The sequence below is a fragment of the Sycon ciliatum genome, chromosome 9 (genome assembly GCF_964019385.1).
Source record: "Sycon ciliatum chromosome 9, ocSycCili1.1, whole genome shotgun sequence".
Taxonomy (NCBI): Eukaryota; Metazoa; Porifera; class Calcarea; order Leucosolenida; family Sycettidae; genus Sycon; species Sycon ciliatum.
Window position 1 is genome coordinate 26,741,329 of NC_088651.1, and position 15,743 is coordinate 26,757,071.

Consider the following 15,743-nt stretch of genomic DNA (forward strand, 5'->3'; position numbering starts at 1 on the left):
GATGACTCGGATGGAGAGCCAAGAAGTAAGAATGTAAGATGCTTCAGCTCAGGTCCGGACTCTCTGAGGCAAACAAGTACACAGCATAACAACATCCACCAAGAAACCACCACGGCCAAACTATTGCGACTTCTTCATCAATCATCACCCATTAGCAAGATACCCGAATCGTCACACCCTATGTTCGCCCACATTTGCTTCTTTGCACTGACTTCGCCGTCTGACAAAGCTGGCGACAGTCCTGAAGACAGACAAGATGAGATCTAACGGCATCACACTTAGCTCATGTAGTCCGTACCGTTTGCAGTCCACCGTGGATCCAAAGGTGGACCTTCAAGGGCGATCTGATACAGACGCACATGTGCGCGTACACACACACACACACACACACAAAGAACTTTTACCTGGTACTTTTGTGTGTATGCTGCAAATTCTGCCAACTTCAGCGGCGAGATCTCCAAGGTGACTGATGAGACGCTGAAGTACACGCACGTACACACGTGTACAAACACATGCACATATGCAAACACACGCACATGCACACATAGACACACACACATGCGCACACACACACACACACATTCAAGCAATGGCTCTTGTTGAGTGTGAACCTATATTTACGAAAACAACCTCAAGCTCAATATACAGAACATTGACTGACACTTATGTTGATGTTACGATACACAGCAACGACCGGAAATCCATCAAAATACTTCTTGAAAAAGAAAAAGAAAATTAATAAAATTGTGGGAACCGGATGGAGAGCCAAGGATTAATTTATACAAAAGAAAAAGGACCAAATAACTACAAGTTACGCTATAACGCTATAGCTTCCCCTTCTTCTGTTATTTCTATAACTTAGAACCTTCCAAGTTGGAAGGCTGTTGGAGTGCGCATCCAAGATGTGCTAAAGCTGTTAGCCAGTTAGTTGTAGAATGTCAGTACTGTCGGTCAGTGTCGTGCAATGTTATCGCATGAGCTGATTGTTTAGTAACTGGTGGTGTTAGTGGATATTATAGCGTAACTTGTAGTTCCTTGGTCCTTTTTCTTTTGTATAAAAAATTGTGAATGGTACCATTTGGCTGTTCAAGAATGCAACAATCTCTCTTCTCCTCTATTCTCATGTCGGCTGAGAGCGTATGGAGGGAAGGAGAGATTGTTGTATGATACTTCTTCCTGTCATAAAATTACGACACTGTCCTATGAGATTGCCTTGGGGAAAAGACTGTTTACCCAGAGCATAATCGCATATAGTGATGCATCGGTTATAGTGATAAAATCACGGAAATCAAAAGGGTACGCTATAGCCGATACAGACTGTACAGTGGGTCTCAAGAACAAAATTTACCAACTCTAGAAACCCCCCTTTCGAGACTCGGTGCACGCCACTGAGCAGGTAACACACTGATTGCCGTGTGTCACTGTGTGTGTGTATGTGGGTCTGTTTCTGTGTCTGTGTATGTGTGTGTGTGTCTATGTGTGTGTCTGTGTCTGTGTGTATGTGTATCGAAGACCAAATGCATGACTGTCAATTCGCCCATGAATGAGCCGGTGACTCTTGGTGAGAGCACCATCGAGGCCGTTGACAATTTTACGTACCTTGGCAGCGTCATCCATCGGGACGGGCAGTCTTCGCATGATGTGCAGTCCCGTCTCGCCAAGGCTTCGCGTGTGTTCGGCAGTCTCCGTGTCCCAGTGTTTGAGAATCGGTCGTTATCTCTCCGCTGTCGGCGCCGCGTGTACATCGCCCTTGTGCTGACGACCCTCCTATACGGAGCAGAGACGTGGACGCCGAAGGCACCGGACCTGCGCTCTCTCAACACCTTTCATCACCTGTGTGTTCGCATCATCGTTGGCGTATCCAGGCGGGACCAGTGGGACAACCTCGTCACCTCGGTTACCATGGCCCAAACCCTCGGCATTGACTGTGACGTCGCGGACATCATCCGGGAATATCGACTGCGTTGGCTTGGCCATGTTGGCCGGATGAACGACGACCGCATGCCGAAGCGAGTTTTGTTTGGGGAGCTCCCTGCAACACGCCCTCGCCATGGTCCACGCAAGCGGTGGCGTGACGTCATTGTGGATGATCTCCGCTCCATCAGCCCCCCTGTGCCTTCTGACTGCTGGTTTGATGCTGCCCTGGATCGCTCTGCCTGAAGGCAGATCGCTCATCGTCGTCCTCCCGCCCGTGCTCCTCCTGATCCTGACTCTGGCTTCCGCTGCGCATGTGGAAAGGTCTGCCGTCGTCCCGGGGACCTCAAGCGCCACGCTCCATACTGCAAAGCTAGCGGATAGTCCCTTCGCTATCATTGCCATCGGCAATGGGCACGTTCAAGGTTCAAGGTGTATGTGTACATGTGTGTGCATGTGTGTCTGTGTGTGTGTGTCTGTGTGTGTGTGTGTGTCTATGTGTGTGTCTGTGTCTGTGTGTATGTGTGTTTGTGTGTGTGTGGTGTGTGTGTGTGTGTGTTTCTGACCCGCTGTCCATCGTCATGTGTTTTGAAACGTTTCCATGGCAGCACTGCAAAGAGAATATTCTAGCAGCCGCACACTCTCGTCTACTCCCACAGTCAGTGACCATTGAGACTTACCCGAACAATCCACCTGAATGTCAACCCTTTCCAACGTCTGTTGATTGCTTGATTTTGAGACGCAAGTGAATCTTTGTTTCGGCCGGTTTTCGGTTTGTTTCGCATCAGCATACTAAAATAAGCCGCCCATCCCTTGGTTTGTACGTGGATCTCAGTCATCAGTACGATGTGTTTTCCACTTGACGGATCATTTGCCTGTTGTCCAGTCTGAACCTGAATATTAGCAACCCAAAAAACAAGGAAGAGAAGATTTGGCGTTCTGTTCGCAATGTGCAAACATCCTGAAGAGAAAGCAGCAACAGCACAAACATCAGCACAAATATTATTTGACCAGTGCTCTGCGAAAACCGGCGAAATTGAGTTGTGCTGGATTGTTGACCCCTGACCCTTTCTTCAACTTCTGCTGAAGTTTTAGGTGGATTGCATACATATTCAGTTAGATATAATGACAATTTCTTTGCACTTTTCCTGCAATTTTTGGAGGAAAAATAGCAAAAATCCAGGATTTTATGCTACATTTTGGAACCGATGCTGTGAGAATTCAAGCAGCATGATTGCAACCAAACTTTGCAGAAAAAATCTGTATGTCATAATCGTCAAAAGGAAAGGTTTATGATGGCATTGGATCTTCCTGTTGTGGAGATAGACACATTCTATCTCTGTTCTGTGGATGGTGTTGCTCACGAATCTGGTGGAAGAGGTATTTGGCGCTGTTTGAGGATATGCCAGCCGGAGTGATGCGTAGAGGCAGGTGCAAAGTAGTGAAGAAGCTAGGATCAATGCCGGGTTAAAGGATATTGATAGTTTTATCTGGTACTGGTAGTTAGAACATCTAGTTATGTCTACATCAGCTGCACACATTGTTTCGTAATCGGTGATATCATTGCAGTCTCTTTTCCAAATCTTGCCAAACGTACTGTATGCAGCTTTGCCACCAGGCTTTGTGAACGCCTGGTGAACAAGCTTCTTCGTAGTGATACTGGGCAAATACATGTAGGTTGGCAATGGCTTGTTGTGCCCATGTGGAGCCGCAGGTTAAGGGAGGCCATGAACTATAGCATAATACTAGCATAGCATAATGCTCTATAAAATGCTCCAGCTCCACAACATCTTCCACAGGCAGTGCATTCCAGAGTTCTGTGTTGGGCTGATTTCACTTGCACTGACAGCAGCCTGTAGATTTCAGCACCCAGGGCTTGATCCTGGAGGCACACACAAAGACTTTCTGACATGCATGTACATGACTTCCACACCAGCCACTGACTGTACTTCAGTAGTTCAGAGTAGTATTGTTGAGCCCCATCTATCACATCTCCCAGCATGCTGGACGTGCTGGGTAGCCTCACCACATCTCCTGAGCACGTCTAGCTTTCCGCCTACACACAAGCAGCGATCTGTCTTGATCAGGACCTGCGCTGGTTTCAAGTGTCACGCTCTTGAAACAGCACCAGTGCGGAACACCTACAGCGCTTGTCAAACTTGTCACGCGCCTCCTGGATTGTAGACAGTACTTGAACCGATTTTTCTTGGTCTGCACTCTTTATATTGCCGGCATTGAGGGGCTGGGCTGGTGGCAGAACCGACGCCTGATCGAAAATCTCCTCCGCATCACCGTCCAGCTCGATCAGCGTTACGTCCTGCGATTCCACATCCGACTCTCCTCGGCACTGCTGTCATCAGAACTGCGATTGGACCAGGCCAAAAAAATGACTATTCATCGTGAAGGAGTTCGGCTAAAACCTCTGGGGAGAAGCCCACAGCAATTATTTGAGCTAGCGATTGTCTTCTGCTTCGTTCCGCCATGACTCTCACCTTGTAATCTTCAAAAATCGACAGATCGTGACGTTTTGTTCTTTTTCTCGAAAAAATTATGAAGCACCTAAGGTCGGTTTTCGCAGAGCACGGGTTATTTATCTCTTAATGGTGATGGGACGATCAGGGCATTGTACAGGCGGAGCGGAACCCGCTCGCTGACCTGTTTGCTGCGACGCCAGAGAGAGAACATGGACTGATATGCTGCTGATGCCAGCTGCTTTCTCCGGATCACGTCTTGTTCGTCGCCGATGAGAGAGCCCAGCTTTCTTGTCGAGCGCCAATCTTCTGCTATACGGTCCTTCTCCCGGCGAAATGTTGTCCTCTCTGTCTTGTCATGGTTGACGCGCTTGGGGCTTGACAGCAGCAACTGGGGAGAGGCTCGATTCCTTCCACAGAAGGCAGCTGAGGTCCCTGATTGGCGTCCGTTGGCCACAGCGCATCTCCACCATCAACGTATACTCCCGCTGTGGTGCGGAACCAATCAGCGCAACGGTCAAGCGTGCCCGATGGAGACTGATGGGCCATGTCCTGCGGCTTCCTGGCGATACCCCGGCAGTAATGGCAATGAAGGCATACTTTGTATGTCGAGAAGGGTCGTTCCGAGGGCGACCAAGAACAACGTTGGTCACAACCCTGTCCAAGGACTTGGAGAAGAAGAACATGGGCAAATTAAAGACAGCAGCGGACCTAGACAGCCTTCGATCTACCGCAGCTAGTCGCGAGGAGTGGAGAGACTTTTGCCGTGCTCTATATTGAGGAAGGCCACAGTATGCTGGCATCTACCACTCCATCATGACTTTTATTTCCCCGCATAGGTTTCGGTAGTCACCGACCATGCTGGCAATCACCATAGTAAAGTATATTGTCCGTTGTGTTGTACCGTTAAAATGCATTCTTGCTTCTACAGTATCATACAGCTGATTTTTTTGGTTCTGGCATATGCGAAGATGTGAACATTGTTGACATCAACGCGAACATGCATATAATAATAATAAGAAGAAGAATATTGGTGATGGTGCGATCGTGAGAATAAAGAATTCCAAAAAACACAAGAGTCAAGAAAAATACTTAGGTCTCCAAATCTCCCAAATCCTTCGAAATCATAGCCAGCAATCAAGGACGTATCAGGTCATTGAATGTCTCAATACTCCTTGTCAGTTTTGTGTCGTTTTGTCTCACTCCCTGACTGTATTATGATCTGGTTACTTTGGTGGGCAGTTAGTCATAACTTGTAACACATTGTGCCTTCTCTTGGCCATGATGGAAGTGGCTCACCATCCCAGTTCAACTGATTTGGGCTCTACACTTCAAAACAACTCAGCCCAGCCCTCACCCCCCCCCCCCACCCACCCACCCACCCACCCACCCACCCATGAGTAAACTGTACATAAGATGGCTTACAGTACCACCCTAATATATGCCTCTTGAATACCTTGCTGTTTTAAGAGTGATGCTATTCACATACCGCACCGCAATGACACCAGCAACAAGCCAATAGTGAATGCCTTGAGCAGTAAAACGTTTCAGTGGTTCGTAGGGAGGCAATGGATTGGATTCCGTTTATTTCAAAAACTGCAGCATTTTGCAAGAATGATATTACTTGGGTGTCGCAGTCTCCATTAGTACAACGATGATTCCTGATGAGTGTTGCAGGAAAACTTGTTCGTATCTTTCTCTTTGGAGTGACAAACTTGTCAGCGCCTTCTACGTTCGGCCTGAGCCATGGCTCAGATGGTTAGAGAATTGCTCATGACAAGCAAGGTCCCGGGTTTGAGTCCTGGTGGGTCTGGCATTTTTTCTCTTTCCAGGCACCCACTTCCCCGGCTGATCCTTTGAGAATATTGAAGTTCTCCCAATCCTTTAAAAAGAATCTTTCTCTGTTGCTGTTTTCATTATTTCAACTTTTCATCGTCTTTCATCTTGTTATTGCACATTGTTTCCAACGCTCGAAATTGAAGAAAAAAGTGTGCAAGAGTCGAATTTAGCTTGGTCTCTTGATTGCGAATGACATAAACAATTAAAATTTGAAACAAGGAAAATGGTGGGGCACAAGTTATGCGTTAGAGTCCACCAACTAAACCAGGTTTTAAAGAGTCAGACGTGCACACGGTAACACCAGACGATTTCGATATTTCCTTGGGTCACCATCTCAGTACTTATTATGTTATGTTACCTTTATACAAAAGAAAAAGGACCAAAGAACTACAAGTTACGCTATACGCATAACTTGTAGTTCCTTGGTCCTTTCTCTTTTGTATAAATTAAACCTTGGCTCTCCATCCGAGTCCATGTGTTGCCTTTATTTTACTTCACCATAAGTACAGGCATTGCTGCCTTCTTGCTGTAAATCATAAATGATGCCGTAGCTTCTAGGCTATGTCAGATGAAAAATTAAAATAGTATGATAGATTAATATGATCAAATATGAACAGTATGGGAAATAACAAAATGTCATTGCTATCAGCAGTACAATTATAAATACCATGCAGCAGTGTATTTGATGTGTGTTGTGGTTGTAGATAATATGGGGGATAGACAGTGAATGATGGACTGGGGACAGAACATAATAGTGTGTCAATAGGGCTTGAAAGTGATGACGTCAAAAACGGCCAGAGAGTAGTAAGTTGCCATCAGATTTCTATTTTGGATCCACTAAGGTGTGACTTTGCTATTGCCTTAGTATGTGGGTGCTTAGCAACCCACTCATGTCGTATGCAGGGGTGACTTTTACTTCGCTACCAGTTGTAACCCCGCCCCCAGTAGCCAAATCAGTCAGTTTCACTGACTACATCACCTTGCGGTGAGTAAGACGGCTTGAAATGTGCTTGGATCCATACAAAAACTGGATCCAAGTGGATCCAGTTTTTGAATTTTTGAAATTGTTGCTATGCTGTGACGTAGCACTTTCAAGCCCTATAGCTAATGGAGTCAAGTGAAATCAAGATCTGAAAGAGATTTTTGAAATGTTTGTTAGAGAGCGGGTAGCATGGGGTAGAGAGTTCCATGTGGTGCTGCCCAGAAATTGGATAGAACATCTCACAGCATGATTGGGTAGGAACGGGGTACTTACATAAAACATTACTTTTTATTTTAGCAATGCCAGGCCAAGATTGGTCACGGATCTCGACTGCACTCACTCCCCCTTCCCCCTGATGGAGTATTCACGGTATGTGGAACTCGATTGCTTACTCACATAGCTGCCCATCCCTACACACACCTACCCAGAGTCCAAGTACCGGTACAAGCCGGCCTAACTAACCATGCATGCTCCAGTATCCTGGGGAAAGGAAATACCTGGAGGAACACCAGCTCCTAGTAGTAAGTATTACGTACCATTATAACGATTCCAGATCCGGTCCCCGTCTACAAATGTAGCCAACATCGCTTGCGACTTGTCGGTGGTTCTGGACAGTCGGCTCCAGTCCATGCTGACATACGACGCCGGCTACGAATGGTGTCTTCCCGCCGACAAGCTGCTTTTCTGGACTTCTCTGGAACTCTCACATTCAGCCTGAACACCCAGCGATGCCTTGTCTGGTGGCGTGCCCTGAACTTGCTGAAAACACAATCTGCTGACTTTGGCTAAGTGCAGATACGATGAAAGGTAAGAAGACTAGTTCGGATGGGCAGTGTTGTGTGAGTGAGCTGCAAGAAGTTTCTACATAATCTGCAGTGTGCGGGATTTCCAAAACTGGCCCATACCGAGGCAATAAAGGGGGGGGGGGGGGGCGGGGGCCGTTCTAGGTTCACGGGTGAGTCCCGATATCGATTGGATCGGCTTGCAATCGTCTTTCAATGTCCGAACTTCCGAATTGGGGGGGGGGAGAAGTACGATGGAGTTGTACTTCATCGCGAAGGGGGATAGTCGGTTTCGGGAGCTCTGCGTTGACCAACGAATGGACGCTGCGCTGGGATCAGAGCTGTATTATTATTATTATTATTATTTTTGTTTTACATCGGAAGCTCAACAGTGCAGCTGCACAAATATGAAGAGGCCGATGGGACCAAAAAATATAATTATATATAAAAAAATAAATAAATAAACAATGTATAATAATACATCAGTGTAAATGTTCATACATCAGTGTAAATGTTCAAATGTTTAGCAAAAAAAAAAAGGGGGATGAGTGGTGAACATAAAGAGAAAAGAAGAAAAACGTATGCTGAATGAACCTGGGCAATACATGTATATACATGTAGCTGGTGAGAGACTAAACGTTGCCAACGTTGTCAAACAAAATTGCACGATATCGTTCAAACCAAACTGGATCATCCAATAAGCGCTTAAAACCACGATCGAACTGAGAGGTAAACAAAGAGGATTTCAAGTCATTAGGTAGAGCATTAAAAAACAGAGCAGCACGAAGCACAAAGGATTTTTGACCGAGTGTTGTTCTGCATTTTAAATAAGGGATATCATGTGTGTCGCGATTACGCGTGCTCCGGGTAGATTGCGGGGCTGGGAATAACGATGTAAATACAGGCAAAGGGCGAAGAATATGATTAATGAAAATGAACTTCCCAGTTGACACCAGAAAATAGTAGTCCAGGGGCTTAACATCAAGGTTTTTCAGAAGACCAGAAATACTGTCCCGGCTCGAAGCCCCACAAGCCGCTCGAATAGCTCTATTGTACACGCTTACTAGACGATTGTGATCCTTCGCAGTAATGAGTGTGACGAAGGAACAGATGCAGTACAGAATGTCAGGAAGAACGACAGACAGCTGTAGAGCTGAAGATAGACATTTGTTATCATTGCTACACGTAGTATAGTCGAGAGGTTCGGCTACGTAGGCTTGAAGTTGTTTAGCTTAGGTGACGTAAGGGGAAAAGGCAAGCACACACCACACGTCCAAGTGTGCATACTAGTATTGGGCGGCCACTACTAGCTTCCAAATAGGGGGACACTCTACAAGGGAGTTCTACTTCATCGCGAAGCGGTGCAGTCACTTTCGGCCGATCTTTGAGGAGCTCTTTGAGGATCTCGATAGGGGGGCGTGCGGCGGGTTGGAGCCGGGAAGTCGTTTTGGTGGGGGAAAAGTGCACACGCACGCCATACGTGTACCGGTTCATCCAAGTTCGCAGGTGATCGTGAGTAGATCTAGATTTTTTTGTGTTCTAACAACTGAGTATTTTATTCATAATATGGTGGTAAACACGCACCTGGTAATATGGCGGTAAATACACGCCGGACTGTGCTACCTTTCCTTTGCAGATGTTTTTGCCCGCTAGAACTGCCAGAAAGAAATTCAAAACGTCTTTTAAGCTATTCTCATGGTGTTGACGATTGAGTCAGAAGAAAAGGACGCACTTCTTTCTCTTACTGCAGTGTCCTCATAGCCAGAAGAACCACGTACAAATGGATTCTCCCCAGGCCGCAGTTGGTGACGGAGGTCGAGGTCCATGGCCGGATCGAAATTTATCTTCAGCTTAGAGGATTCCTTTGTTGGACCTGAGCTTGGCAAGTTGAAAGCATCCGCTGCCCCCAACGAATACGCTGTGGGCGTCGTGGGCGTCCCAGGGCTGGAGGATGACGAGCCATGCACAGGAGAGGAAGACGAACAAGAAGAACTACTGCTTGATCGTGAAGCTTCACTGTTTGCCATTGCATTGCTGACACTACCAAACAACAAGAATTACCTGCCCGGGACAAAGCCCCTCCCGTGCTAGCCCCACACTGCAAGTGCTGTTGCTACCAACCAGTGGCGCTCCTACTCGGCTGCAATTATCTATGGGTCTAAGACCACCGCCAACCCGCACTGAGCTGGGTAAGGGTTGTCTCGCGTTCCAAGGAGCTAGGCTCTGGAATGCGTTGCCCAGCGAGGTGCGGGCCATACGGCACCCGGCCCAATTTCGCACTGCTGCTGTTCCACACAGCATGAACCCTTGAGGTCAGACGGATCACTATCGCCATATTTTCATTATATGCCTGCCTGCTGGCCTGCCTGCCCGTCTCTCTCCCTGTTCTCTGACAACTTGCTTGTTAATTCGTGCAGTTGTTTTCAGACGTAAAGCCCTGTTGTAGAGGTCTCAGCCCTCATTTGTTAGTCTCTCTGTCTCTCTCTCTGTCTCTCTCTCGCTCTCTGATCTCTCTCTCTCTCTCTCTCTCTCTCTCTCTCTCTCTCTCTCTCTCTCTCTCTCTCTGTTTTTGGTGGACAAAAATATCTCTGGCGTTGATTGCTTTCTTGTCTCGACTTCTGCCGCGCGTTTGTTCTCGTACTCCCCTTTATGTACAAGTGTTGTGCAGACCCTCCCATAATATAGTCTGTCTCATTTTGTCCTGAGATGTTTTGATGCATAGTGATTATGATGCTCATCATTCGCTCCCTTGTCACTGGACAGTTCTGTCCGTTTGGTTTTAGCGAATTCAAATAAAGAAAACAACAACAACAACAAAGAGACAGAAAAGAGTACAACTTGCACTCAGAGCAAATACGACTCCCTGCTTGTCCTTGATCGCGGGGCACACCGAAAACTTACTTGCGGCCAGACTGCCTGTTTCGCGAAGTTCTGAACGAATCTTCGATCGGATAGACTTTCTGCCCTCGGACCCGGGTTAGAAAATTTCACCAAAATTTGGACTGCAAAGATCTCTTTTGGCATTAGCAACTCGAGACTTTCGTTTTGGTTGACAAAAAACCTGCTGTGTATCCGAAACTGCGAAGCGGCTAACATATTATAATTATTATTATTACAACATCTCAAGACTCGGTGGAAACACCGGCCAATGTTAGAGAGTGGGTGAGATCACAAAGTGTCCTCAAATACATAGCGAGCATTGCAACATGAGAGTATGCAAGGAAGTGCATGTACAGTCAATCTCGTGAATAGAACAAAGGACAACGATGGCAAGCCGTGGCACAATATTCCGACCTCGTGACCATTTAACTGCACCGGTTCAACCTCAGGAATAGCAACAACTAATGAATAGCGAGACTTTAGTCACGAACTATCGAGCGTCGTTATCCGCAAAATCACTGTAAACCATGACATTGGGAATCTTATTCAAAGCAGTGTCCGCCAAGAGAAAGGGAGAATCTGGCAAGGTGAGGACAGGATAGTGGCAGGAGTAGAGATTTGACCCGGCAGAGGTTGGATAGAAATACTTCGAAGTATTACAATTATTACACTGAGAGAATGGCAGAAGTAGTCATATGGTCCAGAACAGAAGGAAACAATTCTTTGCAATATGGTGAAAATCATCCAAGCAAGCGGCAAACACAATCTTACAGCGTACCACATGCAATCCTGGTAAACCTGTCATTTGGAGTCTTCCAATCCGCGTATCGCCATCTTTTCGCCGCCACGCACGCTCTGTATGCAGACGCTTACAACCTGCTCAGACAATCTCAGCCTATGCTTGACAGCGAGGAGAACGAAGACTGCGATGAAAACACCAGAGGAGAAGGAACTGCGTGTTGCTCCCTGCTTGGGAGCCCGCGGTTTTCCTGCCGACTTGATTTTAAAATCTTGTAGGATGCGTCACTCAGCTTCGTAAGTAAAACTTAGATTGTGATCAACACTGGCTCACGCTCAATTACTGCTTTTCACAAATTCATTTGACGAATTTTTCATGGATTTTACTAGGGGTGAAACAATTATACCGAATATTCGAGTACTCGCTCGTTTTTTACAAGAATAATCGTCTCGAAATATATCAGAGTACTCGTTCATACATGATTCATGCATTTACCACAGAAATTTACAGCTTCAGAGCAGCAGTCAGTGGATATTGATGTGGAGACTGTGTGGTGAGCCTTTGTTCATGAATAGAGAGAGCCCAAATAACCAACCAGCCAGTATACCTGAGAAACGTGATCATCAATCGGTTCAACCAAGGTTGTATAATGTGATCTCAGGGCCCTTGGTGTGCAATATTTAGGAGATGAAGGAATACTCGAATACTCGAATATTCGATTGGAGACTATCAGAGTACATGTTATCGAACTCGGGATTTCAGTGTCAACTTTCACCCCTTGATTTTACACAGTAATTAGCGAGGAGATCTGCGAACGCGATGATAACAAGAGGAGCACCCACGCCGAATTTTATCTCGCAGAGTCGGTGATGCTTGCAAGTCCACCAGTGCGTCTTCGAGGCCTGGAAGAAGTGACTGCTCAATGCCGCTGTCTATGTCCATTAGGCGAGAGGCGATGTCCAGAAAGATGTCTTCGATTCCGTGACCGGTTTTGGCAGACACCTCGGCAAACAGATAGCCGTTCTGTGTAGCGAACTGCTGAGCGCTGGCGGCGTCCACAGCGCTTGGTAAGTCGGACTTGTTTCCCACCAGGGCTATGACCAAATCTCTGTATTCCCGTTTGTCCAACTCTCGTATATACTGTTTGGCTGCTTCCAGTGAATCAGGAACACTAACGTCGTACACAACAAGTGCTGCTTTGGCGTCGCGGTAGAATTGCTCTCCGAGGCTGTAATATTCTTCCTGTCCGGCAGTGTCCCAGATAACGAGTATCACATGTTGGCTGCCATTTCCAATCGTGACCTCCAACCAAGGGCAGCAAGCCGCGGCAAGTGTTGGCCGAATGACAGGGTCGAATTGGTGTTTGGTCGCACGCAGAATGATACTCGACTTCCCCACATCCGTCTTACCCAGGATAATGAGTTTTCGCTTTGGTAAGTTTCGCCGCTCCACATCACGGGCCGAGACCTCCTGAATAGACATTATGAGCAGGTAATAACCAAGGAGTTCGTCTTGTGTTCTATCTGGCACTTCACGTTTGAATAGAAGCACTCCCCCCCGGAGTGGAATTGAGCTTTGCAAGGGCTAAAGGCTGAGCGGTATGGTGAACCTGTAGGTGTCTAAGAAAGGGTCAATGCAGGAAAGGAGAAGCTGAGAATACACTCTGGAAGATTGGAGGGAAGAGGTCGCATAAGCTCAAATCGCATACCACCGTGTCCAACACTGAATCTAGTCTTCACCGCCCATTCAAAACATTATCATACCTGCCGCCAAGAGAAGAACTAGTCAGGACGTGAGAAGGGTTACCGGTACCTGGTGCCATCGGCCGTTTCCTGGTGAAATGTTTCAGTATAGACATGGCACTTGTTTACAGTCATGAACAGTGATGGCAACTGAAATCCGGCCTCTGAGCGGTTCGCTCCAGATCGCAAAGACGCAACACAGGATTGTACGTGTAACGCTACGACAAAGAGACCGCTAGAATGTGAACACATCGCTCAGGGGTCGGATTTCAGTTGCCAGCACTGTCCAATCGGTGTAGATGTTCAAAACGGGAACAGGATGTACATTGTACATGTAATTGATAGTTCACACCGAACACATGTACCAGAAAAGTGACTGCACCCGAATTCCAGCACAGTCTGCATTGTACTATTGGGACGACTGATTGCAGAAATATTAATTTTTTTACGTAGACAAAAGCCTCTTTTACTGGCAAACAGAATACACTTCACGGTGGCATGGTGAATGACTAAAACAACACACACAAAAAAAGGAAAAACATTGTACACTGTATGTGTAAACGAATCGTATTCGGTTGTCATGTCATTCATTCGCTCGCGCTGCTGCCTTAGCTTTGCGTTGCTCAGAGCAAGTACGTCATGTGCCTGCGTGGTAGCCGCTCTGTTTTCGCTGTGCATATGCACCTGTCTCTTCTTCTGCCTCCCTAGTTGCTGCCGAAGCTGGCACTTCCCGTCATTAATTTTGTAGTCTTTAGTTCTTTAATTTTGCAATGGTGACCCGGCCCCGTAAGCCGAAATAGCTGGCAGGGCAGGGTTGGGGCTTTTTCTGTTGCTTCACATGTGTAGCATTTCACGGGTTCTGCTTTTGACAGATTTACTTCCCATTGCATGTGTAAACAGTATTGATTTTGGTGGTGACAGTCAATTTTTTCTTCAGACTTTTCCCGTTTGTGTCTTTCCCCCAAACTAGTCAAGTATTAATTTTATTAATTTTATTTATTTATTTATTTTGTTACAGTGTACCGAAGCCTCCCACGGGCAAAAAACACGCACTGCTTGTATTTTTTTGTATTGTATTATTATTACTTGGGCATTCCCAACAGACCCTAAGGTGCCCAAGGGTGCCCAAGATGAATGAATTTGGCGAAAAGGATTGGGGATATGATTTGTGCGAAGGGATTCGGGTCTTTTTACAAGGTGCCCAAGATGAATGAATTTGCTAAGCTCCTGGCGGAATGAATTGGGGATATGATTTGTGCGAAGGGATTCGGGAAGCGCACTGCTTGCAGAAATCCGAGTGGTGGACCAGGAAAGAAGTTTTCGCACTGCGCCGACTCACATCCCAGCGTACCCGTATAATAGACATGGTTAGCATTTTACCGTTTACGCTAACTGCGACCGTCGGTCTATGCCGTTTTTTGTGTGTTTTGATATGGTCAGCATGTCGGTTTCTGGCACAACGATCGACTTGTGACGTAACCCTAGTTGGAATCTTACCGTTTCGTTCTCCCGCTAAACAAAGCTTTCTATCGTCGAAACGATACCAAACCGACGACGGTATTTTGGATGCTGGGTACGCTTCCTGCCTACACCAACCTCACACCTTGCTCACAACACCCTGCCCACACCAGCCATAATACCATGTACTCTGCGCGAACATCACACTGCTAGCTCTGTCAATACTTCTTCAACCCCCTGCCTACAACAATCACACACTCGGCACACAGCCTCCTGCCTAAAATACCACATCTAGCCCTGAAACCATTACCGACACATCCCCACATTCGCAAGAGGTACACAAAAGGAAGTAAAATAGGACTGTTTCGTTGTTGTTCAGAGTTTCATGGCAAAAACCAATCATCAGACAACATAAGGAGATTAGAAAAAAGCGCAGGTGTATGAAGGCAAGCAGAGAAGATAGTATAATCCAGTGCAGACAATTATTATGATCATCAACACCTCCCAGAAGCAGTACGCTCTCATGTGCCAGAATCAACACCCCCAGGTGCGGGGTGCATAATGAAACATGAACACGCACACTCAAAACACCCCCACACTTATGTAGCATTATGGTGATAATGCAGATTAATGGGTGCACGCAGCTTTCTGCTACCGCTCAATCTATGCTGCTATGTTTGATGGTGCTGTTACTGCATGCTCACGCTTTCCTGCTGGCTAGGGTCTCTGTGCAGCTTGGCACTCAGCATGATATTGAATGCATCTCTCTACGTGACATTGATCGTGTCTCTGTTCATGCGTGTCGCTGGCCTCCGACGCATGGCGTTATCACATGGCGTTATCACATGGCGTTATCACATGGCGTTATCACATGGCGTTATCGTGGCGCTTGCTTGTAACTCAACGTGGGTGGGTTTGGCGGTGCTATGATGGCGC